Raw genomic sequence first — 27,525 nt, 5'->3', positions numbered from 1 at the left:
TCGGCAGTGGGGGGTGAGAGCAATCTAGAACCATGTCAGCAACACAATTGAAGCCCCCTCCCAGTAGTACGCTTGGGGTTAGCACCGCAGTCAAGGAGCATGAAAGCCTACGGAGGAACTGCACTTGATCTTGATTAAGGGCATGTATACTACCCAATGTGAGTTCCTGTCCATAAATTCTGCACTTCAGCACTACATATCTACCCTCTCTACCAAACAGTACGTGCAAGGGTTCGAATGGTATGCCAGTTCTGATCAAAATCAATGGCCCTCTCGCGTATGCAGAATAAGAGGTTGCAAATACCTGCCCTCTCCATCGTCTGCGCAGCTTCTCACCCTACCCACAGGTAGTGTGTGTTTCCTGGAGGAGTTCAATCTGCACCCCCTCATGCGCAGATATCTATGTATATTGTGATGCTTGACGGTAGAGCCCATTCGACTAATGTTCTATGTTACACATTATAGTGTAAGCCTTTCCTTGGGCATTGTAAGAATAGAGGCATCCAGGTCTGCCTCCCCTCCCTCCACACACAGAGGCGATGGGCCAGGGCCCCACTTGCACATAAAAACCCAAAACATGGATATGAAAACTAAAATTCCCACAAACCAAAACTCCCTTCTCCCCGGAGCAGCCTGGCAACGGCCAGCCGCCCAACCTATAGGCCAATTGTCCAAGACTTCGGCAGGCTCCATCCATGGGTGGGTGGAGCTTTCCACAGGGGCAGGCTATTGATGGACAAACCACTGTTTATTTCACGAAGTCCTGTGTCCGACGTAGCCAATGCCAGTCCATGCATTCAACGTTTCCAGCAGTAGTGTCCTTTGTCATGGTGATACGATTCATGATGTCTTCTCCTTTTGGACCCCTAATGTGGAGGTTCTACTTGGCTATAGGTCATCACCTGTTCTAGCGGTAACATCTGGCATTATGGCACTATTTGCTTCGTAATTGTCCGAATCTGAGCTATCATTTCATTTGAGGGATCTAGTTCCGGGCTCTGAGACAGTCAGTTGGTTTCATGAGGTCAGCCACCGCTTGTAGGGCTGCAGCTCTCCTTCACAGTTTGGGGTGGGCTCGGTCTTTTTGGTGGTTTCCGTCTTGAATGGGTCTGTGTTCTTTCCTGGTTACGCTATAGTTAGTGGGCGCTCAAAGACTGTACCTGGGTCTTTATCACCTTTGTAGGATTCAAACCATTCCCAGGCTGAAAAAGTAATTTTTCCCATCTAGTATTATACGAAGACGAGCTGGGAACTTCAGAGTATTGTAAGCCTTCATCTCAAAGTGGTTTTTTTTGCCAAATATGAGGCTGATCTTCTCTGTAGTTCAGTGGCGTAGTCGGAGAAACTTGAGACCCAGGAGTTGTCCACGGTGAATGGGCCATCCGTACGTGTCTTCTGCAGTAGGATGTCGATCTTTATAGTGCAGGGGTTTCGCTACCACTGCGTGTGCTGGGCGCCCCGAAGCCGGGGGGGTGGTGGGGGAGCGAGGGGGGGTGTGGGGGGCGAGGAGGGACCCTGTGCAAGGTAGGTTTGGTGTCCACTATCGCTTCCAGGATTTTAGTTAGTCACCCTTGTACTGGGTCGGCCATTGATGGCGTTGCCTCCGAGACCTGTGGAGGGTCTGCACCTTTATACGCCTTCGTACTGGGTTTACCCATGTTAGGGTCTTATCGTGTACTTAAGAGTGTCATCAGCGGGGCTAATCTCCAGGCACCAAGGGGGTGGTTGTCGACCACGGGGGGGAAGGGGCAATAACTCCAAACAAACAAAATGTATAGTTGTCCCCAAGGGCTTATGCGAGTGGACGTGCCCCTAACAATTCAAGCTGACCCTCCTCCGCGGTGTATCCGAGGCAGGGCTAGATCTCTGTCCTCTGAGCCCACCCCCCAGTTCCACAGGTTGTGGGGGTCATGATGGAGATCGAGGTTTAGCAGTATGGGAGGCGCAGGCCTGCCCCTCCAGGCCACGCATGGGGTTGGATGAGTACTCTCACATTCCAGTTACTAGGTCCAATGAGGAACACCGCTGCATTTCCCCACTAGTGGCGTCCAGTGATTTTTCCAGCTTGCAGGCCCCAGTATCTTGCATCTCCCTGATTTTGTGGAGGGCTGTCAGGTCTTGCCTCCCTCCACCTGGGCAAAATTGTCAACTGGGCGGTGAGGTTTGAAGTCTCTAGTGCAGACCACCTCACCCGCCCCAAGTCCTACTTTCGTTACGAGGTGTTTGGGGCAGGGCTCAACTTCTCACTCAGTTGAGGGTTGCAGACAAGTACAGGACTCTCCCCTCAGGCAGATCGGACTGATGCAGTTTTGGGCAGTTGTGCGGCTCCCCAAGGTGCATCACCTTTTTCCGGTGCAGGCGGTGTCGCAGGAGCTAATCAAGTGGCTAATCTCTCCTCCCTCCCGTCGCAGATCCGGTGGTACGCACCAGCAGCAGGCCTCAGCCCTCCGCTCCCAAACTGGTTCTGGGACGGTGACCAATTCAGGCTCCCAACACTCACGGCCTGATCTTCGGCAAAGCGTGTGGTTCACGGGATCCAGGCAGTCAGCTCAGCAGTCCTTCAGGCCCTCAACAAGACACAACCTCATGTTACCAGCAGGGAGGGAGGGCCACATCTCTACATCCACACATCACTGCCACTATATTGCGATCAGTGGCGACGGGGCAGATGAAGCCTCGTAATAATGCGTCTCTTCCTCTCGCCTTGAATCAAAGCGTCTCAATTGATGCAGCAGACTTTCCCCTTCCTGCGCCACCGTTTCAATCTCGGGCGTTGCGGGCTAGGGCTTGATTACGGCATTAAAGTTGTTGGGCCGGCGCGGAGCTACTGGCTCACACGTCACCATTCGTGGCTCCCAAAACACGCCTCCAACCATCTATTGCATGGATACTTAAACTGAAAGTTTCGATCCGTAATTCAACTAGTTGCGGCAGAATTAGCTTCAGAAATAGGTGTGTTAAACCTTATCCGGGAGGATTAGCACAATGGCACTCTAATTGGTAACGCGACGGGTAGATGACTACTCAACGCTCATGCCGGTTTTGATAACCTTTAAGTGTTCAATTACAATTAACAGCCTCATTACGATGTCAGGCGTAAAGCCGCCTCCCAACAGTTGGATTCCCCTATACAGTGTCAGAAACCTTCCGACCACTTACAATGTTCACGGTGGGATTTCAAACCAAATGGTCTTTCCGAATCGGTTATGATCAGCTCTCGGAGCATTCATGTCGGTCAGACCCGCATCATACAACCCTACAGACTGCATTTCCAGATGAGCAATAACGATGTTGGCTTCAAACAGCATGTCTGAGTCGGGCCGACACGAAAAGGCTGTGGTAAAGTGACTAGTAGGGCCACCCTCATCCTGAGTCCTCCGGTTTGGAGTCAAGGGGGTAGACAAGGAACCCCCCTGTAAAATAATGCAGTGTGGTCACCGCCACAGGGTGCAAGGTTTTCTGCAAACACCCATTTTCCCCATAAAGGCACCTGTGCTGTTGGTAGGAACACAGGCTGCCATTTAAGTCAATGTGAGTCCTTCCAAACGGTGTTCGGAAGCATAATAATCAGTCAGGCGTAACAGCTAACCACGAGTCGGTTGGAACCGTATCCGACAAGAAGTCAGGTGGTTTACTTTCCGACCGAGATCGTAATGTGGCCCCAAGTAATAAATCAAATAAATTATTTTAAATTTAGCTGCTAAATAAACTTCCCACCTTGTTCTCCTACAACCACAAAAACACCAAACATACAATGTAAAAAGTGCAAATAGAATTTTGCAAATTATCACTAAATTGAACATTTTAATAAAGATTAATTACCAAATAGTTATTTAACTACCTGCCAAGCCATTTTGACCTACAAACTAAACCTGCCGCTAAAATGTACCTTTAAAAATATGATAGTTACACAATTTACATTTTATTCAATTAAATAATCAAGAATAACTTAACTTCGCACCCAAAATCTCCAACACAACCCACATCTAATATAATTTAAAAAATATATTCAAAAATGAAGACATACTCGAATTAACAGAATAACACGGCTAAACTACAAAGTAGCCAACTAGCACTGGAAAAAAAACGTTGCGCGTCGAAGGCGCGGAAAAAAAGGAACTGACGTCATCACGCTGACATGGGCTTCTTATGGCTCCGGTGACGTCGATCGGAGTCGCGAGCGGAGCCGATGCATTGTGACGTCGCCCACGTCGACGTGGAGTGCTGGGAAAGAAAAGTTCCGTGGAATGCTGGCGCAGGGGATATTCACAAGGTGAGGAATCCACTGGCAGATGTATCCATCAGAATCACTATTACAATACAGGCACAATTACGAATCCTGGTGGATCAACGCTCACCAGGCACCACACCTAATCACTAGGCGAGGTGAGGGGGCAGCGACAGCGACACTAGCGGAGCTGCTTGGGCAGAGGGCAGAGTCCCTGAACAGGAGTTCAGAGGTCTTGCCTGGTTCCTTCATGGCCCCTCTTGTTGCCACTGCTTCTTTCGGGTTCGTGGGGCATCGGTGACAGCCTCCTCTGCTGTCCTGGCCTGCTGGTTCCATGTTTGGTGTCCGGTTGTTTGGTTTACCAGGTTGCCAGGCTTGGTTGCCCTCCTGGTCCGGTTGGTCTTCTCTCGGCTCTTTTTCTAGCTTGGCTGCCTGCATCCCATGGGTTTTTCCTGCATGCAGTACCCCATTTCTTTTCCTTCTGTGGGGTGGTTTCTGCCTGGATGAGATTGGCGTCTGTTTTTCTGCTGTCCTGCAAGGTCCCTCTGGCTGTGTGCCTAGTCTGGGGTGGCCAGTGTGCACCTGTCCTGTGGCTGGTTGGTTGCCGTGGGTAATCCTGCTGGGGGCTTGCCTTTCCTTCTAGTGGGTGTGTTGGATTGTTCGGGTCTCCCGTCTTTTCCTCCAAACTAGTTTGTAGTGCCTCCCTGCTCCCGTACCCTGGCAGGCCCCCTTGGTTCTGCCGGCTTTGGGTCAGGGGAGGGACATTTGCCGTTGGCACTTGGGTCTTCGTTCCTGCTTCTTTTTGCTGGTTAAGTTCCTGCACGTCCCCGTTGGTCCATGTCTTCTGCGTTGTTTGGGGGGTCCGCTGTGATCTCTGAGCCTTTCTGGTTCCTGGCGACCGGGCTATATCCTGTGATCACCTGGGTGTGGGTTGCCCTAGGGGCTGTTCAGGCGCCTCTTTTACATAGTTTACCGCTTTGGTTTGTGGATGTGGGGGGGTTGCTCTGCGGTTTACTTGACCTCCGGGCCTCTTGGTGGCTTCTCTCTCTAGGACTTGTTCCAGGGTTCGGTTTCAGTGGGATGTGAGTCTGGTTTTCTGGTGCCTCCGGCCTGTCCTGTTCCTTTAGTCCCTCTGTTATTGGAGTTGGTGGTGGGTCTGGAATCTCCGAGTCCGTTGGTGACTGTGGCCTTGTGGTTTCTTTTTTCCTGGTGCCCTCTCGGGTGTTTCCCAAGTGGGCGTCTTGCAGATGGAGCATGGTGGACGATGGTGCCTTGGTCTCTCGGCTTTGGTCGCCTCTTCTGTGAGAGTGCCTTTTGGGGGTCTGTCTGGTCTTACGGTGCTCTGCGTCGACTGTTGGCTGGGACGTGGTGTGCTCGTGGTTCCTTTCTGTTTCTCTGGCACTCCGGCTGGACTTTAGGGGCTTAGCGGTCCTAATGCTGGGGTCTGTTGATCAGTCTGGGTCTGTTGTACCGGTCCTTTTGTTGCGTTTATCTGTGGGTGTTGCACCTTCTGGTTCTGCTGGCTTTCTTCCTTTTGTTTTCGGGTTGCCTTTTGTGTCGGCTTGCAGGCTCGGGGGTCCTCGGCTCGTTATCTGTGGGTCATCTTCTTTCCTGTGTTTGAGGCCGGGCGTACCTCCGTGATTCGGTCCACAGTGTTGGGACTGGCCTATCTTTTCTGTTTGTTTGCCCTTCATTTGGGCATCTTTTGTGGTGCTCTGGGATGATGCTTGGACCGTTGGCCTGTTTTTTTCCTTAGCTTGGTATGGCTCATTGCGTAATGGAGATAAGCAAGAGGGACGTGGAGGTAATATTACTTACCGGTAATTACATTACTCCTAGTCCTGCTCTCGCTTATCTCCACTGCGGCTCACCCTTCCTCCTGGTGGCCCGGCCAACTGGCTATGTTGGCTTGGTACATACAGGTATTGTGTACTGGCCGATGTCTTTTTATATTGGTAGGGGAGTGTGTCTACGAGGCACACGGGCCTGATTGCATAATAGAGATAAATGGGAGTAGGACTAGGTGTAACGTGGTTACCGGCAGGAAATATAAGCATTTTCACTATTATCGTATTTATTGGAGGGAGATTTAAAAAAAAAAATATTACTAAATGCGTTGCGTAAAGTGGGAATTGTACGTTTAACTATTTTTATTATAATAGTTTGCATAGTTTTAAATACATTTTAGTGTGAATAGTATATGTATTAAATGTTATATTTTATGACATATTTTTTCAATTGGTTTTTTTTATTCAAAATTATGATAATTTTATTTATTGTTTTTTCATGAGTGAAATATCTTTTACCAAATTTTTAAAAAGTTGTTTTGTTTTTTAATTAGAATGGTGTTTTAGTAAAGATTTTATTAGTATATGTATTTTTTTAGAATATATAATTTTTGAAATTGATATAAATTAAAATTATTAGTTTAAAAAATTATATATTTATTAATGTGTTTCACTTTGTTGAATGTTATTATTTAACTTATTTTTTAAAAGTACATAAAATAAATAATATTAAGTATAATGCTAGTAATTACATAAATTTTTTTTGTTGATATTTCTGTACTTCAGATTATGAACATAGGATGAGAATATTTTTGTAATCGATATGTTGGTTGCAATATTTATGTATCGCAATATTTTGCGGTCGATATTCTGTCAGCGAACCCTCCCCAGGGCAGATATGACCAACCGGCTGATGAAACTTTGGTCCTGATCCCTCAAACGTGTCACGTACGAAATGGGTCCCACGGAAATGCATTACAAGTATCTGTATGCAGTAAATGTTATTCGACTCATAGGAAAGCATTACACGTAAAGACGCAATACATTTTATGTTTGACTTACCTGCTAAAATCAATAACACAGAAAGTACATACCTATATACGAAGTTTGTGGTATCTAAATTGATATAAATGCTTAGCAATAACCTCTGATAAGCCTAAACTTCCCACCCACACTGCCACAAAATAGAGCATGTAGTGGTCGTCATTTGAGCCCTGTAAAGCAAGAAGGGTCATCTTAACTCTACATAGTATACCTTACTTGGGTGCACTATATAGAGATCCAGGTTCCTACAATGCCAAATCAAAATAGGTTTAATATTTTCCTAATATTGACTTGTAGATTAATTAAGGCTCTTCACAAGGAGGAGAGAGCATGTCCGACTTCAAAAGCACCATAGGTAACACATCCAGAACCTTACGACGCCTGTGCGACACACCTGACTCAGCCAGAATAATGGCCCCTTCTTCAATAGTGATTTTCCATGTAATTTCCAAAGCACAATTCCTTGATTTAATGATGGCTAGACCATGAGTAGACATTGTGTCCAAGACCTAATAGTAGTACAGAAATACTAGGTCTATTTGATTTTTTTTTTTTTTTTACATAGTCTAAGGAACAGCCCTGGACACTGATCATGTTGTCCTGTGGAGTGTGTTATTAACCCCCTATGTAGTTATCCAGATGTCCTGGAACCCATCCTTGTTTGGCTGTACTTACACTGAAACCCTTTAAAACGTTTTGAACATCTGAATCCTTGGATGAACACGAAAAACATGCAAAGTATATTTGTAACATTATTATTACTATACCACTAATCTACTTCAAGATGAAGTCCTTGAATGTGCTCCTTAATGCAAAAGAGAAAAACTTTTACAAAATGTAGAAAAAAATAATGCGTTAACACTGTACATTGGGTAATGAGTTTTACAATTAAGGGGCCGATTCCGATCCGGGTCGGACAGCAATCCGACCGAGACAGATCCGGAGTGTTTTCCAAAAGAGCCGGGGTCCTGCAGTCCGACCGAGCAAGTACGATGCGGCCGTATGCTGTCGGACTAGGTTCAGTCGAACTCCCATAGAAGTCAAAAGGAGCCGGTCGTACATGGGCTCCCATTGACTGAATGGGTACGTCGCGGACAAGTGCGCCCCCTAAAGTGGGTACGCGTCGGTGCCATCCGAACCGTACATGCCTGTGTTAGGGAGACCCATAGGTCTCCCCCTGTGTCCGAGTTGTAAGTCTGCGGGTGACGGGGGGGTCCGTCGCGGACCCCCGAAGTCCATCTCCGGGAGCTATTGCAAGCCGGACGCTCATACTCGATCTGGCTGTCCGAATCGAGCATCATACTAGCTCAGTCGTGAAACGTCTCCATTGCACGCCACGGTTTGCTTGTGACCATGTTGTACCGAGCGGTTCGGAACCGGAAAAGATTCGGACGGAGATTTCGCGCTTGTTCGCATCGTACTTCGACCCGTGTACGACTCGGACTGAAAATCAGCCTCCGAATCGGATTCGTTAATGCCGTAACCCGATTCGGTGCCCTTCCGACCGAGATCGGAATCGGCCCCTAAGTGGTATACCATATACAGAGCAAGCATCTGCCAACATCCAACTTTTTAAATAGGACCACACTCTGCTCTGGAGATTTTTCTAAATATACACTAGCGAAAAGCAAAAATACTGCTGTTCAGTTTCATATTGTCATGGGAACCCTAGGTCGTTTGGGCAGGTCATATGGTGCCGAGCCAGAACATCGTGCTAAAAATATTGTTGGTCAAGAATATCGAAAGAAAAATATTGTGATGCAGAATATCAATTTTGTGTATTTAATATAAATGTAAAACATATCGAAGTGTTTAATATAGTTTGCAGAAATATAGATGTTAAAAATGTCAATTTTTGTATTAATGTTATGTATTTTAGTAAATATGTTATGTTTGTGATGCATGTATTTTTTGTATAAGAATTGTTTGTATTTGTATTATTTGTGTTATGGTGAGAAGAGTGGGAAGTAGTTTATTTTTAATTGATAAATTAATTAGTTAACTATTTTGAATTAATTAGTAATTAATTATGGTAATTGTGCAATTAATGTTAGGGGTGTTGTGGTGTTTATAGGTGTAAATGATGAGAAGAGTGAGAAGTAATTTATTTTTAAATTTCGGAATCAATAATTAGTTTAAAAAAAATTAATAAGTAATTTTGGTAATTGTTTAATTTATTTTCGGTGTGTTGTGCATATTATAGTGTTAAAGAATGTGCATTCAACAAATGTGTATTAATCTTTTTTTATACTAATTTGTAAAATCATAATTAATTACGTTCAAATTTGAAAACCAAAAAAACATTTAAAACATAAATTTATTTATTTTGTTCCCTACCATATAACACCACCACCACTTTCCCTATTGTTGCACTCACTGGAGTGAGAATAGTAATTTTTACCCCTCTGCTATCCAACACTTTCCCTACTGTTGCACTCGCTGGAGTGGGAATAATAATGTTTACCCCTCCGCTATCCAACATTTTCCCTACTGTTGCACTCTTTGGAGTTGGAATAGTAATTTTTTCCCTTCCACTATCCAACACTTTCCCTACTGTTGCACTCACTGTAATGGGAATAGTAAGTTTTACCCCTGTGTTTTCAAACACTTTTCCTACTGTTGCAGTCACTGGAGTGGGAATAGTAATTTTTACCCCTCCGCTATCCAACATTTTCCCTACTGTTGTATTTATTTTACTGTGAAATGTATGTTGTAATTATTTTTATAATAGTTAAATGTTAGAATTACTTATAAAATGGTATGTTTAAATTTTAAATTGATATAATTAATTTTATGTTTATGTAATTTAAAAGTTTACAAATTCAATAAAGATAATTGTTAAATTATTTTTAAGTAAATATATGTATAAATTATTGTTTGTGTGTTTATATTTTTTAAATTAATTTTATTTGTAATATTTAGTTAAAATGTCAATTAAATTTAATTAGTTTGGTTAAAAATAACATTCGTATTTAATACATTATATTTTTGGTTATATATATTTTAAAAAAATCTATATTATTTACATCTATATTTTTGTACTTACCTGTTCAAGTTTTGGGTAGTCGATATTTTGGTATTCAATATTTTTACTGCGATATGTTACATCGATATTTTAACAGTGAACCGGTCATATTCTTCCTCCTTGGACCTTTCTGTAGTTTTCAGCTCCCTATGCAACAGCTTAAACATTCCGACATATAATCCCTGCCAGATCTTTTCTGTGGTGGACAACAGATTGTGTGCCCCCATCTGTTTTGTCACCATGTATGAAAACTTTTTTCAAATCCTTTCTTTCTTTGAACTCCGCTATTTTGACCGTACCTTTCTACCTCTCATCACAATCTGTTCCACAGCATCAGTTCCCGTGTTTGACCTTGCCCCCTCGTTGTTCTCTTGCTGACTTACCTGTCCGTGCACAAGATCCTCCATCTCTTTGTACAGCCTCCTTTTTTTGCGTACCTTCTTCCTTTGTATCAGAGCTTCGCTCCTCCGTGCCTAACCCAGTGTCCTTAACATACCAGTACATCTGTAGACATGTTGTTTACTACTTTCCATTCTCAGCCTCCACCACAATTGAAAACATAACAGTGGCAGAGAAAGTGGCACTTACATCCTCACCTGGCATTAAAGTCAGTACCCGCTCCGTAGTCTGCTGCCTTGCTTCTGTTGCCTTGCCAGTAGAAGTCACCTGCCCGCCAACCTTGTGTCAGTGGATCTGGACAATACTGTGTCTTAAACCTGTTAAACACTAGGTGGACACTGATTAACAAATCCAGCCCCCAGCACCCACTGACCTTCCTGCCCCTTGCTGCCACCACGTCTGTGACGCCTTATCAATTACATGACTGCCCAAGACCTCGTCCTCCTCCAGGCTATCCTTCTCATAGTCAAAGTCCATACAACCCACCAATTCATTTTCCTGGTCTCAAGATGGCCGCTTTCTAGGTGAGCTCCGTATGCAATCGTAACTATCCGGCAGGAATCCGGCAACATCCAAGCAACAAATTACATGCTCGCTGCCGCTCTGTAAAGCACTTGAGGTGCATTGCCCATCGGCGTGCTCATCGTGTCTGTCCGAGTTGCTGGTGGACGGGGCTGCGCTGCGGCCTCCAAGGGCCTAGTGAAGACGAGTGCTGCAGTCTATTACCGGCTGAGACGTGGCAGCACGGACACCAGTAGTCTCAGGGCCTGTGGCCCGTACTGACCTCCGCTGGTGAGCGGAGCACATACCTTGCTCGGATGGCATCCTTGGGGCTGGCGGCATCTGGCTCGTTGCTGACCGGTCTGGGCACGGACAAGCTGCTTGTGCGGCGAGGTGTGGTACGCTTCTGCATGGCTGCCCTGTAGCCCAAAACCGCAACCGTGTGCCCACATTGGACGTGAGCGATCTTTGTGCCCAACCGGTGGACGGCGGGTGGTGCTGGGTCCTGGTTGTCAGCGGCTGGGCAATATCCACGACGTTGCCCGGATCGAGCACGCTCCTGCTGGCAGACAGGGAGTGCACTGCAAACACCGGTGGACGGCCCCCAGCCGCCTCTCTGACAGCAATTGCAGCGATAGCAATTTGGGCCCTGTTATACTGGTTCCAGATTGCTGGGGGAGGCCTGGTGAGACTGCTAGGGATCGGTGAGGGGAGACTTAAATTGCTGGCCGGCTGATGAGGGACATGTTTAGACGTTATCGCTGCACACAGAGGGCCTTGTTACTCTGTCCTGTCTGGCACCAGAAGATAGATTAGGGAGTTCCCATGCCCACTATCAACTGCTACGATCTACTAACGACTCAGGGATTGGGCTTTCCCCCTATGGTTTTCTCCTGTTTGTATCCCTGTTGTGCTACCCGTGTAGGCTTTTACTAAGCAGAGGACTCTTGCCTGGACCTGAATATTGAGCGGATTGATTTGTGGACCCTTGCTGACGTGGGCAGAGTACTACGAGACTGTGAGCCTTGTGGCAGCTGTGGTGGGGCTTGGACATTTAAAGACTATGGGCAAGATGGACAAATCACAGTCTAAGCTGCAGTTTGAGCAGCGCAAGTCGAAACAGAGGGATATAGGCGCTGACAAGTCTCCCGATGTGCAGAGTGATAACACCGAGGAGTCTGAAGGTGATATCCATCAAATTTTGAGGGCAAGACAGAAAAGCTGGTCTACGATAAATGGCAAAAGTGACTCTCTGGCCTACCGGATGGACCGCATGTCTGAGCATAGTGAGCGCCTAAATATGGCGGAGAGACTGGTGTTCGAAACTGAAGACGCTGAGATGGAAACAATTAATGCCCAGAAACAGATGGGGAAGCTCATTACCGTCCTGCAGGACAAGGGAGAGGATTTGGAGGCTAGATCAAGGAGATGTAATATCCGCATCACAGGCCTTCCTGAATCTCCAGCAATGGGCAATATGGAGGCATTAGTTGAGCAGCTCTTGGTGACACTCCTGGGTCGCGACACATTTTCAGCCATATTTGTCGTGCCCAAGGCTCCCTGGGTCCTAGGAAACCGCCTGGTGCTCCCCCACATCCTGTTATTGCTAAATTATTGAACTAAAGGGACAGGGATGCTGCGTTGAGGCAAGCTAGAGAGAGACTCGATATACAATTTGAGGGTTCCTCGATCTTGCTTTTCCCAGACTTCACCATGAGGGTGCATGAGGAAAGACAACAGTTTGCTCCCTTGATGAGTTGCCTATGGGAGCATAATTGAGGGTCATCGTGGATGGCGGATCAAAGATTTTCACTGACCCAAAGTCACTGCAGAAGGCCAACAAGGAGTACATCAAGACTGATGGACGGAGAAGAGACACTGAGGAGCTGGCCGGGGCGTTTGGGTTGATATGGAGGGGCAAGTATAACACGGTTGTCCTCTGGTTTTCTTACATTTCTCTGAACAGGTATGTAACATATGGACTGTTTGAAGTGCACTAGAGGTGATTCATGGATGCCTGCTGCCCAGAGTTTGAGGGGATAACTTCAGATGCTTGTTTGGGGATGCGGTCAGCTTTGATGGAGATCGACATTGAGACTTTAGATCTGCCGCAGCTTGCGAATGGTCCTCTCTGGCCTGGCAGGAAGGCCTCGAGTTGGTGACAGTGAGACTACCTCAACTTTTAGGGGATCCAGTTAACTGTTGCTCGATGGGTGTATAAACAGTGTTCAAATGGCCACGTCTTATTTCTGACTTTGTGGATTTCCAAGCGGTGAGCTGGTAACAGTATGCATACAGTACTTACATAATTCTATAACAATGCACTGTTATATGAGAGAGGGTTGGAGACGCATGGATCCTATAGATAGTGCAGATCTAGTTAATGTAACTTGAAATGACGCAGAGCCAGGGCAATAGAGCTCGCTTCCTCACATGGAACATTTGGGGCCTTAATGATTTTAGAAAGACGCGAAAGGTGATATCTCATCTTACTAGGCACGAGATTGATATCGCCTTATTACAGGAGACCCATTTGCCCATAGATAGTAAAATGCTTACACTTAGGCGTTTACATGGTACCTTTCATGCGGCGGGGTTCACTACGCATGCCATGGGGGTGCTCACCTGGGTCAACCCCAGATCAGGTATACATTTGGAGGTGCTTGAGGCAGACCCAAGGGGGCAGGTTTGTGATCTCTAGCTGTCTAGGGCAGGGAGCTGACATACTTATAGTTAAGATCAATGGACCTAACTACGATAATCACCAATTCTATCACAACTTGTTTGGGGGTCTGGAAGGGGAGTCCTCTCTAACGCAAATATGGTGTGGGGATCTCAACTGCGTGCTGGGCCAGGCATTGGACCGATCCTGGGGCCCTGCTCGTTGCCCTTCAGCTGCGGATAGTGATTACTGATGTGGCAACTCAGTTGAATATGCTGGATGTCTGGCAGACATTCTCACCGGCTGCCGGGGGCTTTATCCACTACTCAGCCCTGCATGACCTCCATACCAGAATGGATTATTGGTTGGTCGCTAGAACTTTGTATCCTCAGATTTGCGCCTGGTTGACTCACCCCCACTCCTTTTCAGATCACTCACCAATAATGCTGGACATAGAGAGACCTGAGAAGAGGCCTGCTCCCTTCACATGGCAGTTTCCGCCATACTCGTTGTTAGACAGGGTCTTCAAATCCGAGATGGCTGCGGACATAGAGAGCTTCTTTGAAACAAATATTGGCTCTGTTCGCCAGTTTTATACAGTATGGGAGACTTTAAAAGTCTATATACAGGGGATAGCCATGTCCAAGCGTTTTGGGGTCCTCTGTTCTCTTAGAGGGAGACTGGCTGCGAGTAAGTGCCCTCTTTCTGCATGGTTGTCCCCACTTTTTCTGAATAGATGATGTGCTTTGACTGAGTGTGCCCTGGGCTCCTGCTAATCAGGTACCCAGGGACTATGTTCTTTCCCTAAAACTGCATTGAAGCCTAAACCCAATTGGCATCTCTGGCCAAAGGTCAGCCCCTGGTAAATGGTACCACAGGTACCCAGGGCACTGTGACCAGAGAAGGCCTCTAAAGGCTGCAGCACTTATTGTGCCACCCTTAGAGGTCCTGTACCATTTCACTCACACACTGCCTTTGCAGGCTGTGTGTTTTGGTGCAGAACAAAGTGAAGAGTCAACATGACACACTTCTCTTTGTGCCATGCCTGCAACCCACTGCTCTGGCATAGGTCATGCTCCCCTCTAGCTGGGTGGACTATACCAGTGGTGAGGATACAGGTGCATGAGCCATGTCCCCCTACAGTGTCTAAGTCCATTCTTAGATGTTGTAAGTGCAGTGCTGCCATTAAGAGTATATGGTGCTGGGAGTTTGTCATTATGAACTCCAAAACGCCATAATGGCCACACTGTAAACTGAAAAGTTTGGTATCAAACTTCTCAGCACATTAAGCACACGCGCATGCCAGTGTGGGACTGAATGAAAAATGCACACAGAGGGCATCTTAGAGATGCCCACTGAAAACTAACCTACCACTAGTGTTTCAGCTGCCACCACCAAACATGTTTCTGGACCCCTGTGGCAAGAGCTTACTGCTCTCTGGGGCCTGAAACAATGTACATCCTGGGACGAGGTACAAAGCTTCCTCCCCCAGGATTGGCAGGGTTCACGAAGAGGAAGCGTCAAAGGCTTACCGCCTTTGTAAGCTTCCCTAGGCCACTTGCTGCTCTCAGCAACTGGCCCCCAGTGGTTTAGAACCCCACTTTGGGCGGGAAAACCGGCAGGAACAACAAGTGAGGAGAGAGGTGTGCCCACCTCTGCCAACTTCACCCCTCAGGTGGGGGAAGCGAGGTGAAGCACAAATCTCAGTCCATGCCATCCTGCAGATGGGGGGACCCAGCTAACCAGGGATAGGCCTATGCCCCCTCCCACTGTAGGGTAGCATAATAGGGGCAGTACCCACCACAGGGAAGGGAGCCATTGGTCGCAACCTTTTTAACAAACTGTAACGCCCCTGAATCTAGTATTTAGGGGCACTCCTGAACCTTGCTTCCTCAAACAAGATGAAACTACAAGAAGAAGAAGAAGGACTGAACATCCGTGCAGAACCTCACAAGTGGAAGACGCCCACTGACTTGGCCCCAGCCCTACCGGCCTGTCTCCCCCTCGAACCTGCTCCTGCAAAATCCTGTTGTGTCCTGCAGCCAGCAACCTTGAAAACCCCGGAGGACCTACCTGCCTTCAACCACAAAGACTTTGTCTCCCCTGAACACCGGATTTGTCAACCTGCAATCTCTGGCATCGGCCGGAAATTGAGAATTCGCACAAGTTTGCACCCGCCGTACACGGCCGGAGCTCGAGTGGGCAAACAGCACGAGGTGGTCCCCCTGGTGATCCTGACCCGAGATCCAGTGATGCCCGACTTGCCTCAAGCCTCCAGCCGACGCCTGCAACCTAAATCCAAAAGGACCCCTCAACCGCGACCAGGAGCTGGTACGAAGATCCTACCCCAAAAGGGACCCCAAAAGGCAACCCAGCAACCGACGCCGCGTGGCCTTGGGTGGCCCAACCAACGGTGCTTAGCCAAACCCCAATTTACCTTTTGAAGTGGTGGTCGCACCCAGAAGACCTTCTTCCCTGCAGTGCCTTTTCAAACCGGAGGTTCCCCATAGCAAACAACAGGGTGCCTGACGTCGAAACAGCACCCTGCACCCGGCCACCCTAGTGCCGCTGAGGGTGCACCTTTATTTCCCCATTTGCCCTGAGCTAAAGTTCAGGAGCTTTGCTCACACAGCCAACTGGCCTGCTAGCCAGCAGCCACCAACCGGAGAACCCCCATCCCCCATTGGATAATATTGTGCCTCAGCACTCTTAACCCGGCCGCCCTAGTGCCGCTGAGGGTGTAACGAGAGTGAATCCTTGACCCTGGGGGAACCCTTGTTCTAACCCAGAAGCTCAACTCCAAAGACCGATTACTTACCTGGTAACCATTAACTTAATTTCTCTCCATAGGAACCTATTTACTGTTTTTCTCTGAAAAATGTTCCAAGTGTGGAGTTGAATTGTATGGAAACCTGAAAAATAACAATTGTGCAAAACTGACTTAACTTACTTTTTCTCTTGGAAATGTCCCGGTGTGATAGCTAGGCATATCACAGGGAGTAGAAAACAATCTAAAAAGAAATCTGAAAGTAACGTAAAAATAACTTGCCTGTAATTTTAACTGCAAGATCAATACAAAGTATATGTGCAGCAGTTCACAGTATTGCATAACCATTAATTCAAACTGTAACCATTCCAAAGTACATTTGCAACGGCATTTCAAACTGTATATTTACTGCAAAGTAATTATCAACTTACCTGTGCCAGGCTTACTTGGTTCTAGGAAATAAAATAACAAAGAGTAATTTTATACAAAACCAATTGGTCTGAAGTTCAGTCTTTGAATTAATTTGCTTACTGGGTGTGTGCAACAAATGCTTAACATGGTGCTCTGATAATGCCTTCCTGCTTGACCACACTACCACAAATAGAGAGTGAGGTGCTATCTAACTTTACCTCTGCCTACCTTTGAGGTTCAACTGGACTCTGTGCACACTATAACTCACTTTGGTATAGTATATACAGAGCCAGTTTCCTACACTGGCTAGCCTTGAGAATCGTTTGGTTGATCGAGATAGAGCAGGAGGCCTTGGTGAGTTGGGATGCTCGGGTAGCGGAATAATTAAATTCATTGGAGGAGTACCACGAAATCGCTGACAGCAAGGTTAAACACATGGGGAAATACGCAGTTGCCAAAACATATGGGGAGGGGAAAGGCCGGGCTCAGTGTAAGAAGCTGTGCTGAGAGATTGGTGTGAGTCGGGCTGTGTGTCTGAGTTGCGTGCAGAGTGGCGAGCTACTGAGAGACCCAACAGCAATAGCAGATAAGTGTGATCAGTACTGTTCCTATCTGTACCACTCTAGAGTGACTGCTGATGATGCAGCGATCAAAGAATACTTAGAACATATTTGGATGCCCTGGTTGACTGATGAGCATAAGGAGCACCTAATGAGGCCGTTAGATGCCGGTGAAGTGCTTGCTGCGCTAAATGCAATGTGTGCTGGAAGCACCCCAGGGCAAGATGGCCTTACTGTTGCTTTCTTTAAGGAGTTGCTTACTCCACACCGGATTACTCTTTTTGAGGAGATAGGGGGTGGGGGGAATGCCCCCTCAACGAGGGAAGCCTTAACAGTTACATTATTAAAGCCAGACAAACTCCCTAATGAATGTTCATCCTTTAGGCCCCGGTCACTTTTTAATGTGGATACCAAGCTCTTCGCTAAAATCTTAGCTAACCAGCTGGCCCGCTGGTTGCTTTCTTTGTTGGTCCGGAACAATCAGGGTTTGTCCCAGGGCATACCTCGACATACAATCTACCGACTGATTTTGGAACAATACAGCATATTAAGCCGGAAACCAAAGCTGCTGCATATTAAGCCAGAAACCAAAGCTGCTGAGGTCTCTCGACGCAGTGAAATCCTTTCATGCAGGTAGTGTTGAGGCGGGCCCCGGAATTGGAATTAAATTATTTTGTGGAACAAGGTTCACATGCGTACCACTGGGTACACCAGTGGCCTCCCACATGTACAGATTGAAATGGTTGCGGCTGGGCCCCCTCCTCTCTCATTGTTGTTGTTTCAGGCGAGCTGGTATTTTGGACTCCGTTAATTCGGGTACTCATGCATGTCAAAATTTGTTAAAAAGGCAGGCGGCCACTATCTTGTATTTCCCTTCAACCCCGCTGGAGTGATGCCATTGGCTGCCAGCATACCGTGAAAGAGAGGTGGTCCAAGCACTGGTATCAATTAACATTGTTAAAATTGGGGAGCTACTTTCTGAAGGCACGGCTAGAGGATGAGCTGATAATGAGGCGGAAGTGCATGTTCACACACCGCTTGTGAAGTTTCACTTTCACAGGGTGAGGCATGCCATTCGCAGAACACTTGGGGAGGACATGACGGAACTGCCCAAGATAGCCTCCTTTTCTTTCCTTCTGTGTACGGAATCTCCTAGTAAGATAGACTCCAGTATTTAGAACATATCACTGGACTATCGTAGGAATCACTTCAGCAAGGCTAGCTGGAATGGCAAAATGATCTTGGGGAGGGTCTCCATGACATCACCTGGCCATATTGCTGTGAGGTCACGCAGAATGTCTCCTTGAAAGGGATACACTGAGTCATACATTTTAAGTTCCTTAATAGAGGTTATTATACGCCTGACAGGCTGCACAGATATGCCCTCCATGACTCTGCAGAATGTGAGCGGTGTATAGTCACGCCAGCTGTGTTCTTGCATACCGCTGGTCGTGCCCAGTGATTGCGAACCACTGGAGATTAATTTGTCGCATGGTGAGCAAAATCACAGGGTTGCCACTGCCATTGGACCCACTATTGGCTTTGCCGGGTTGTACAAGGCGACTGCTGAAAGACACGCCGATTAATAGACATGGGTCTACTGCTTGCAAAACGCAGGGTTGCGATGCGCTGGGCTCGAGGACCAGCTCCTACTGTCAAAGACTGGTCAAAAGATATGGTTTAATGTACTACACAATCTGAATTGTATAGTGAATTACTATCGTCCTAGAATCGCCCTAAACGTTTTTGGGGTCTGTATCAGCACTATATAGCGGGAAAAGAGATGGATGTGACTGAAGGGGATGGTCCTGACTGATGGTGCAGACTGAGACAAGGGTTTCACCCTGTGGGATGATTGGACAACAACCCTGTTATTCACTGCATGTGTTGTAGCCCTGTGAGTACTAGATTCTGCTCGTCGTTGATCAAACATCGTGTCTATTTATGCACCTAATTGCATTGATGTATCTCCATGTAACATACTGAGTAGATGCTTTGCATTCTTTATATTACTGCGTTGTCTGCTCAACACTGATGTACTTCTGGGATTGCTTTCTGTTATCGTATTCACGAAAATGTAAAAAAGGTATGATCACGAGACTCTCTGATGAACTCAGAAGGTTACGGATGTCCTTTTGCCATGTCTGGTTTTTACCTACAGAGAAGTGCCACAGAAAGCAGTGGTATTTAGTCCCTATGAGCTTCTGTTTGGTCATCCTGTGAGGGGACCACCATGTCTAGCAAAGGCTGGGAGTGAACTCTCAAAGAGGCCCACCTAGCTATTTTGGACTATGTGCTTGGCCTACGTCAGGCAGATCCCACGTCACCCTTTTTGAAGCTATCTTGGTACATCATTACCCGTGACTGCTCCATTGTTTTTACTTTGTCAAGGGGACCACTTTAGTAAAAGTAACCTCGACACTCCTTAGGCTATTTTCGGTCACCGAGACACCACCCTTATCTTACACCCACTCACTTGAATTCATCAATACGGCTAAGATCAAAGCTAAAGAACCCCACTGAGGAGCCGGTCAGGCACTGCATCATCAGCCCAATGTGGAGCTGCTCAATGATGAAGCTGGACACCCTTCAGGGTGTTTGATGGCATTCAGATCTGATCACTTAGACCCCCCCCCGCTGCAACCGAATCCCAGTACACCCACCCTTCTATCAGCCATATCACCCCCTCACCCTATGTGAGGAACTGTAACCTTATTTTGTGCAACATTGCCTGTGAATTGCTTTAGCCTGCTTTCTTCTGTGGCCGCACCACAATGCATCAGTCTTTGTTTACTACCCTGGGCAAGACACCTCTGTGCCCGGACTCGCTTGCCATGACTTTTGCCCAACCCCCACATGCGCTTCATTATGCTAGCTATCTCTGTTTCTCTGCATGCCATGAGTCCAAGCGGGAAGCATCTTGCACTGTAAGTGCATTGAGTTATGCCACTTGTCTGCGATCCTGCCACCCTCACTTCACTCAGACATCTCCCTGCTTTCAGAGGCCCTCCCTGAACCCACAAGCGGCCCATCCAACTACCTAGGCTTCATAATGTCCCCTGGCTCTGACTTAGAGTGCATGCCAATACTGCGGCGGCTAGCCGGACGAACTGACACAGAGATCGCTCCCATGTCCAACAGGGAATCAAGGCACCTTGCTTCTCGCAATAAGCGTAGCAACTCCTGCACTCTGTCTTCTGCCATGAAGTCTGAAGAGGTCATGTGACAGACTGTAGTCAAAAAAGTCTAATAATAATCAACAGTAAACAACACTAAGTTCAGATGTCAATCAATAAATCTTAAAAATAGAAATGTGGATTGCATTTTCTCACACAGGAAGGGAAAACACAGGGTGAAGGGAGAGCAAGGGTCTGCCCTGCATTTCAAAAGGTAACTCTTTCATTCGTAAGGAATCACTGGTCAAAGGAGGCCTGAGCACACCTGTCGAAGACTATAGGACTGATAAGGGAATCACAACGAGTGGGAACAATGTCACGGGTAACCTTTAAAACCACATATCACTGATGAAAAAATCAAGGTGGCCTGTGTTGGGAGTTCCCAAATTTGAAGACTGTTCTTTAGTGATAGATGACTTACAGTGTCATAAGATGTGGGCATTTGCAAATAGGCGACCCGTTACACGAACATAAAAAGCAGAGAGACAAAATCTAACAGTGTATATGGAAAATATTTAAATAGGAGGCTTGAGACGAAGACTTGGTCAAAGTTCAGCTTATTGCAACCAGGATTGTGACCCAGAGGGTCGTCCAATCTCCCATGCTTGCTGAGGAAACATCACCCAAGAGAATCAAGAATTCTCACCTAGTGCACAACCTTCTACCTAACCCAAGACCAGTGAACTCTGAGGTTCAGGACAGAGCTAGTCAGTAGCAAGATCTAGAAGTCATGGTGCAAGAATCTGAGAGGCAGAATGAAAGGTTAGGGTGCATCCGGACCACTGCACCGATCGGACTACCTGTCTGCATGCGAGACATGACCCCTGAATTAGAAAAGGGGGGACTGAAACTTTAGGGCCATCGCGTTTTAACAATACATCAGAGACTATAGGGCTGCCATAAATGTGAGAGACAACCACTGCACAAGAGTGAGCAACAGGAACTTAGGGACAGTTGTCCTGGTTCAGCGATGTTGAAATAATAGGGCTATAGCTGTGACCCCAAGAAGCTTGCCTCCTTAGGCGAGTAACACAACCTCTGTATACCAGGAAAGGCTCATGGGGATTCAAGGGCCATCGCCATTGGTACACTGCTGCTGGAGAAGACCAGGATGTCACCCTAGGCAGTGATGTGACCAGAATTGGGACGTCGTCTTGAGTGTGTGAAAGACACCTGAGATTTGCAAGAGGAGATCTTGAACACCAGCGTGGGTCGAGATTCACACAATAAGTGCATCTGCTCAATAAACTTTGTAAACACTGACGCACTCAAAATCTTTGTCAGAAACCAAAGGAACTTACTGTCAACTCTGAAGAGCAGCGTGAAGATCCAAGTCCAGAGATGGTTGCAAATAGGCGGCTATTCTTTTCCAGCACCAGCCGCTGTAGAATTATAAGCCAGACTACCAAATGTTTCTGGGCCTGCAGCTAGGTCTCCTGTGGTGCGGGCAAGATAAAACTTTGTGGTGCACAGCCCATGGGTGGCAGCTACTTTAACTTTAACACTGCCGGCACTAGGACAAATTGTCCTTATCCAGGAAACTGTGGGAATTTAAAGCATCATTCTTTTTTTTATACCCAAGTTCTCAGATTTCGTCATTTTCCACAAAATTCTACAAGACTAAAAAAAAATGCATTGGAGATATAGACATAGTAAATACATTATCATCAACATCATTACCCATTCAGGCCATGATTTATCCAACACCCGCTCCACATCTTATAATTTCGTTGGCAAAACAGGGCCTTGTAAATCGGCTTCTCATGGCTGGCACACCAGTCCACCCCCCTCTACCCCTCGAATGAGGCATGGTTCCAGCGACTTCCAGTTACGGGCGATATTTTTTTTGCCCAACAATCAATCAATCAATCATAGCATTTGTATAGCGCGCTACTCACCCGGAGGGTCTCAAGGCGCTGGGGGAGAGGGGTCCGTTACTGCTCGAAAAGCCAGGTCTCGAATTGCTTCCTGAAGGAGAGATGGTCCTTGGTCAGCCGAAGTTGGATGGGGAGTGAGTTCCAGGTCTTGGCTGCCAGGTAGGAGAAGGATCTTCCTCCGGTGGTGGCTCTGCGGATGCGTGGTACGGCAGAAAGGGCAAGGCTGGTCGACCGAAGCTGGCGTGTGGGTGTGTAGAAGGTCAGGCGGTTGTTGAGATACTTGGGGCCCAGGTCGTGGAGAGCCTTGTGTGCGTGGGTGAGGAGTCTGAACGTGATCCTCTTGCTGACGGGGAGCCAGTGCAGGTCTCTCTGTTGGCCGGAGATGTGGCTGTGTCGGGGGATGTCCAGGATGAGTCGTGCGGAGGCGTTCTGGATGCGTTGGAGTCTTTTCTGAAGCTTAGCTGTGGTACCGGCGTAGAGGGTGTTCTCGTAGTCCAGTCGGCTGGTGACGAGTGCCTGGGTGACCGTCTTCCTGGTTTCGTTGGGGATCCATCGGAAGATCTTAGGGATCATGCGTAGGTTGTTGAAGCATGATGAGACGGCGTTGACTTGTCTGGTCATCGAGAGGGAGGAGTCCAGGATGAAGCCCAGGTTGCGTGCGTGGTCCGTAGGCTTGGGAGTGGCGCTCAGGGCGGGGGGCCACCAGGAGTAGTCCCAGGCGGAGGGTGATGATCCCAGGATGAGGACTTCCGTCTTGTCTGAGTTCAGTTTCAGGCGGCTGTTCTTCATCCATTCGGTGACGTCTTTCATTCCCTCCTGGAGGCTGGTTCTGGCAGTGGCGGGGTCGTTGGTGAGGGAGAGGATCAGCTGGGTGTCGTCGGCATAGGAGATGATGTTGAGGTTGTGTTGGCGTGTGATGGCTGCGAGGGGGCTCATGTAGACGTTGAAGAGGGTTGGGCTGAGGGATGATCCTTGTGGTACGCCGCATATGACTTCGGTGGCCTCGGATCTGAATGGGGGGGGAGGCGGACTCTGAGTTCTTCCGGCGAGGAACAAGATGATCCAATCCAGTGCCTTCTCTTGGATCCCGATGTTGCTGAGGCGCTGTACTAGGGTGCGGTGGCAGACAGTGTCGAATGCTGCAGAGAGGTCCAGGAGGATGAGGGCCGCTGTGTCCCTGTTGTCGAGCAGGGATCTAATGTCATCGGTGGCTGCGATCAGTGCGGTCTCGGTGCTGTGGTTAGCTCGAAAACCGGACTGCGAGGGGTCGAGGGATCCGTTAGTCTCCAGGAAGGCGGCGAGCTGTCTGTTGAGGGTCTTCTCGATGACTTTGACTTTGGCCGGAAAAGGGAGGAGCGAGATGGGGCGAAAGTTCTTGAGGTCGGTGGGTCCGCTGTTGGTTTCTTCAGGAGGGCGCTGAGCTCGGCATGCTTCCAGCTCTCCGGGAAGGTGGCGGTGTGGAAGGAGGTGTTGATGATGTCCCGTAGTTGGGGTGCGATGATGGAGTCGGCCTTGTTGAAGATGTGGTGGGGGCAGGGGTCGGCAGGTGATCCGGAGTGGATGGTGTTCATCGCGCGGGTGGGGTCTTCGGTGCTGACCGGTGTCCAGGTACAGAGGGGGGGCGGGGGGGTGGTGGTGGTGGTGGTGGTGGTGGGGGGCGTTGGTTGGGTGCGTGTTTGGTGTGCCGAAGCTGTTGTGTATGTTGGCGATCTTGCGGTGGAAGAACGAGGCGAGTGAGTTGCAGAGGTCTTGTGAGGGAGTGATGTCGTTGTTTCCGGCGCTGGGGTTGGAGAGCTCTTTGATGATGCTGAATAGTTCCTTGCTGTTGTGGGCGTTGTTGACCAGTCTTTCCTTGTAAGCTGTCTTCTTGGTGGTGCGGATCAGCTGGTGGTGCCTGCGGGTGGCGTGCTTGAGGGCGGTCATGTTGTCTGGTCTGGTCGTGGCGCCAGGCTTTCTCGAGTGTGCGGCAGTTCTTCTTCGAGTCCTTGAGTTCGTCGGTGAACCAGGGGGCTTTCTTGCTGCCGGGTCAGCTGGGAGGGTTCTTCAGTGGTGCGAGGTCGTCGGCGCAGGCGGTCAGCCACTGTGTGAGGTTGCTGGCTGCTTCGTTAGGGTCCGTTGTGCTGGCGGGAGGGTTCCGGCTGAGGGAGGTGGTCAGCTGCTCGGCGGCGATCTTGCTCCAGCTTCGGCGAGGAACCCGTTGCAGGTGGTGGTGGGTCGTGGTTTTTATGAAGCAGCTGTGGTCAGTCCAATGAAGTCCGGTAGAGTGGCTGAAGGAGATGTGTTTGCTGGATGAGAAGACTGGGTCAAGCGTGTGGCCGGCGTAGTGGGTGGGGCTGTTCACCAGTTGCTTGAGTCCGAGAGGCGAGGTTGTCCAGCAGGGTGGTGGTGTTGCAGTCCTTGTTGTTCTCCAGGTGGAAGTTGAGGTCCCCTAGGAGGATGTAGTCACCGGAGGGGAGGGTGTGCGGGCTGATGAAGTCTGCGATGTCTTCGCTGAATTATGCGCGTGGTCCCGGGGGTCTGTAGATGAGGGTGCCTCTGAGGGTCGTCTTGAGGTCGGAGTGTATCTGGAAGTGGAGGTGTTCGGCGGCGGTGAAGGTGTCGTCGGAGTTGGTCGTGATGCAGATGGTGTTCTTGTGTACGATGGCGATGCCTCCTCCAATCTGGTGGACGCAATCTCTCCGGGAGATCTTGTATCCGTCCGGGATGGCTGTGACAATGTCTGTGACAATGTCGGGCGCTGAGGAGGCGTTCATCCGGCCGGTACAGTTCTAGTCGAGGCAGCATAAGCTGCCAGCCAAAATAAGAGCTTGCTAGATTTGTATCTATGCTCGTAGACCAGCTAGGCCAACCCTCTCTATGGCCATGCCGATAAAGGTTCTCTCCAGTCTCAGTCAACCAACTTCCTCCAAAAGGCACAACAGGGCTGTCCTCGAAGGATTGTGTGATGGAAGTTCACAATGACATACAAAAAGCGGGAAGCACATCTGCTTAAATAAAGCTACCCGCCCCATAGCGCTTAAAGGCAGGATGCCCCATTTCTACAGGTCCCTAGTCAAGGTTTTAGTAAAGGGGCTGAAAATTAAGAGTCCAAGCCAGGGCTGGGAGGTGTAGAATATACATACATCAAACTATTTGAAGGAGTAAGCATATCGGGATCGCAGGGCACCAGGAATGTCCTCCTGTGTCTTCAACTGGTACCAACAGTGACTTGTTCATGTTTATCTGCAGACCAGAGGCTTCACCATATAGGTGGAGGTGTCTGGGGCCGAAAGACTGCATGTAAACCAGAAGTAATGGGATGTTATCCACATACAGAGCTGTGCGCTCTTCAGGATCCTCCTCTTAAAGCCATCCAGAATTTGGGAGTCGCATCTGATAAGACGTGCCAAGAGTTCAATTACTAAGCCAAGAAATGGAGACAGAGAACAGACCTGTTTGGAGCCTCTGACTACTGGGAAGGGCGGGTATAGGACTCAGTTTACCTGGACTTGGATGCAGCGACATTGTATGGCAGGCTGATGAGCCCAAAGTAGTAAGTTAAAAAAACTGCGTGCTTCAGCACAGCTTCCAAGAAGGTCCACAAAACAGTGTCAAAGGCCGTTTCAAATTCAATTCGGTAGGGGGGGCTGCTCAATCGGCACGCCTGGGGCAGGGTGAGTTGTACCCTCCGTATGCAACAGCGGGTGCTCCTGCCAGGCATGAACCAACATTTGGTCTGGGTAGACTAGGTAACTCAGTGTCTGACAATGTAGTCACTAGGACATTCGAAAAAATGTGATGTCTGCGTTTTTGAGAGAGATAGGCATATACGAGGAGCAATCTTCTGCGGCTTGGTTGTCCTTAGAAATCACCACAATAATGGCAGTGCCAGGTCTTGGGGTGAATGATCAATGCTCTGCCCCCTCAGTTTAGAGGGCCAGTAGGTGATGGAGCGAACGGGTCGGGTAACTTTTAAGGAATGCCATGCTGAACTAGTCTGTGCCAGGGGTCTTTCCCAAATTGAGAGCTGAAATTGCCATGTTTATCTCCTCAGTTGTGATCTTTTGGTCAAGTTTTTTGGCTATAAAAGGCAGGGAATCGAGTGCATGGGAAATCTCCTTTAGCAGTGGGAATGCAGACTCCTGTGGGGGTACAGGGGTTGCACCCTACAAGTCTTTTTTACACTGCGATTACATGAGCAACCTCGGGCATACTTTCATGAAGGGTTCCATGAAAATTGCAAATGGCCGGTACAGTTCTAGTCGAGGCAGCATAAGCTGCCAGCCAAAATAAGAGCTTGCTAGATTTGTATCTATGCTCGTAGACCAGCTGGGCCAACCCTCTCCCACACTCCCTCTAGGAAGATCTGTTTCAGGGTGGGCAGTCCAGATCCTCTATCTAGAGTGGTGGACTTGCAGCTGTCGCTCAATGTCGCCGAGGTGCAGCCACAGGTCCACCACTCCAAGGAGAGGATATGGGCTCCTAAATCCATTACCTGTACCAGTTGGCGTGTCTTCTTTCCCCCTACATATCCCTTGGTCAGACCCCCTCAGGGTGGGTTTACTGGACGCCCATAGGGGTTCCAGCAGAGGCCACAGTATTACAGCTGAGCTTAAAGAAGATCTTTAGTGCTCTATAAAGTCAATACAGTCTTGGTCTACTAGATGCCAGGCGTTGATGCGCTACATAGGTCATAAGGTGCACAAAAGGGTTTCCATTTTAAAGAGGGGTGTGTGTTCCGAGATGACTCAGGTCAGGATCTTTTTGCATTGTAATACAAGGGAGGTCACTGGCTGGGAGCCAAGTCAGACGGATTAAATCAATCATGATTTGTAGAACACAGATGCTTCAACAATGAGGGTCTCAAGGTCTTTGACCCAGTTTATGCGCTGCTGACACGCAAGTGTACAGCCCTTGTGAGGGGTTACATAATCTCCAAGCATCGCATAGGCCAATTGAGTTGGCCTACAATGTAAGTTGTGATGAGCGCGCAATTCAGCCTGGGCAAAGGGCCTCGAAAATATCAAGACTGGGGTCTGGGACGGCATTAAAAATAACCCACACCCCCAATCAGATAGGCCAGGGGGTTGGGAGGCACCACAAGGTCCT

General features: G+C 48.2%; 1 long non-coding RNA gene across 1 annotated transcript in view; it reads right to left on the bottom strand.

The window, feature by feature from the left end:
• The window catches only part of LOC146857382 (uncharacterized), a 51,899-nt gene that overhangs the window by 5,834 nt on the left and 18,540 nt on the right, over positions 1 to 27,525 (bottom strand). The window lies entirely within an intron of this gene.

This window comes from Triturus cristatus, chromosome 3_2 (assembly GCF_964204655.1).
Source record: "Triturus cristatus chromosome 3_2, aTriCri1.1, whole genome shotgun sequence".
In the NCBI taxonomy this organism is placed as follows: Eukaryota; Metazoa; Chordata; class Amphibia; order Caudata; family Salamandridae; genus Triturus; species Triturus cristatus.
The sequence above is the reverse complement of the archived record's forward strand: the minus strand, read 5'-3'. Positions and strand labels throughout refer to the sequence as shown.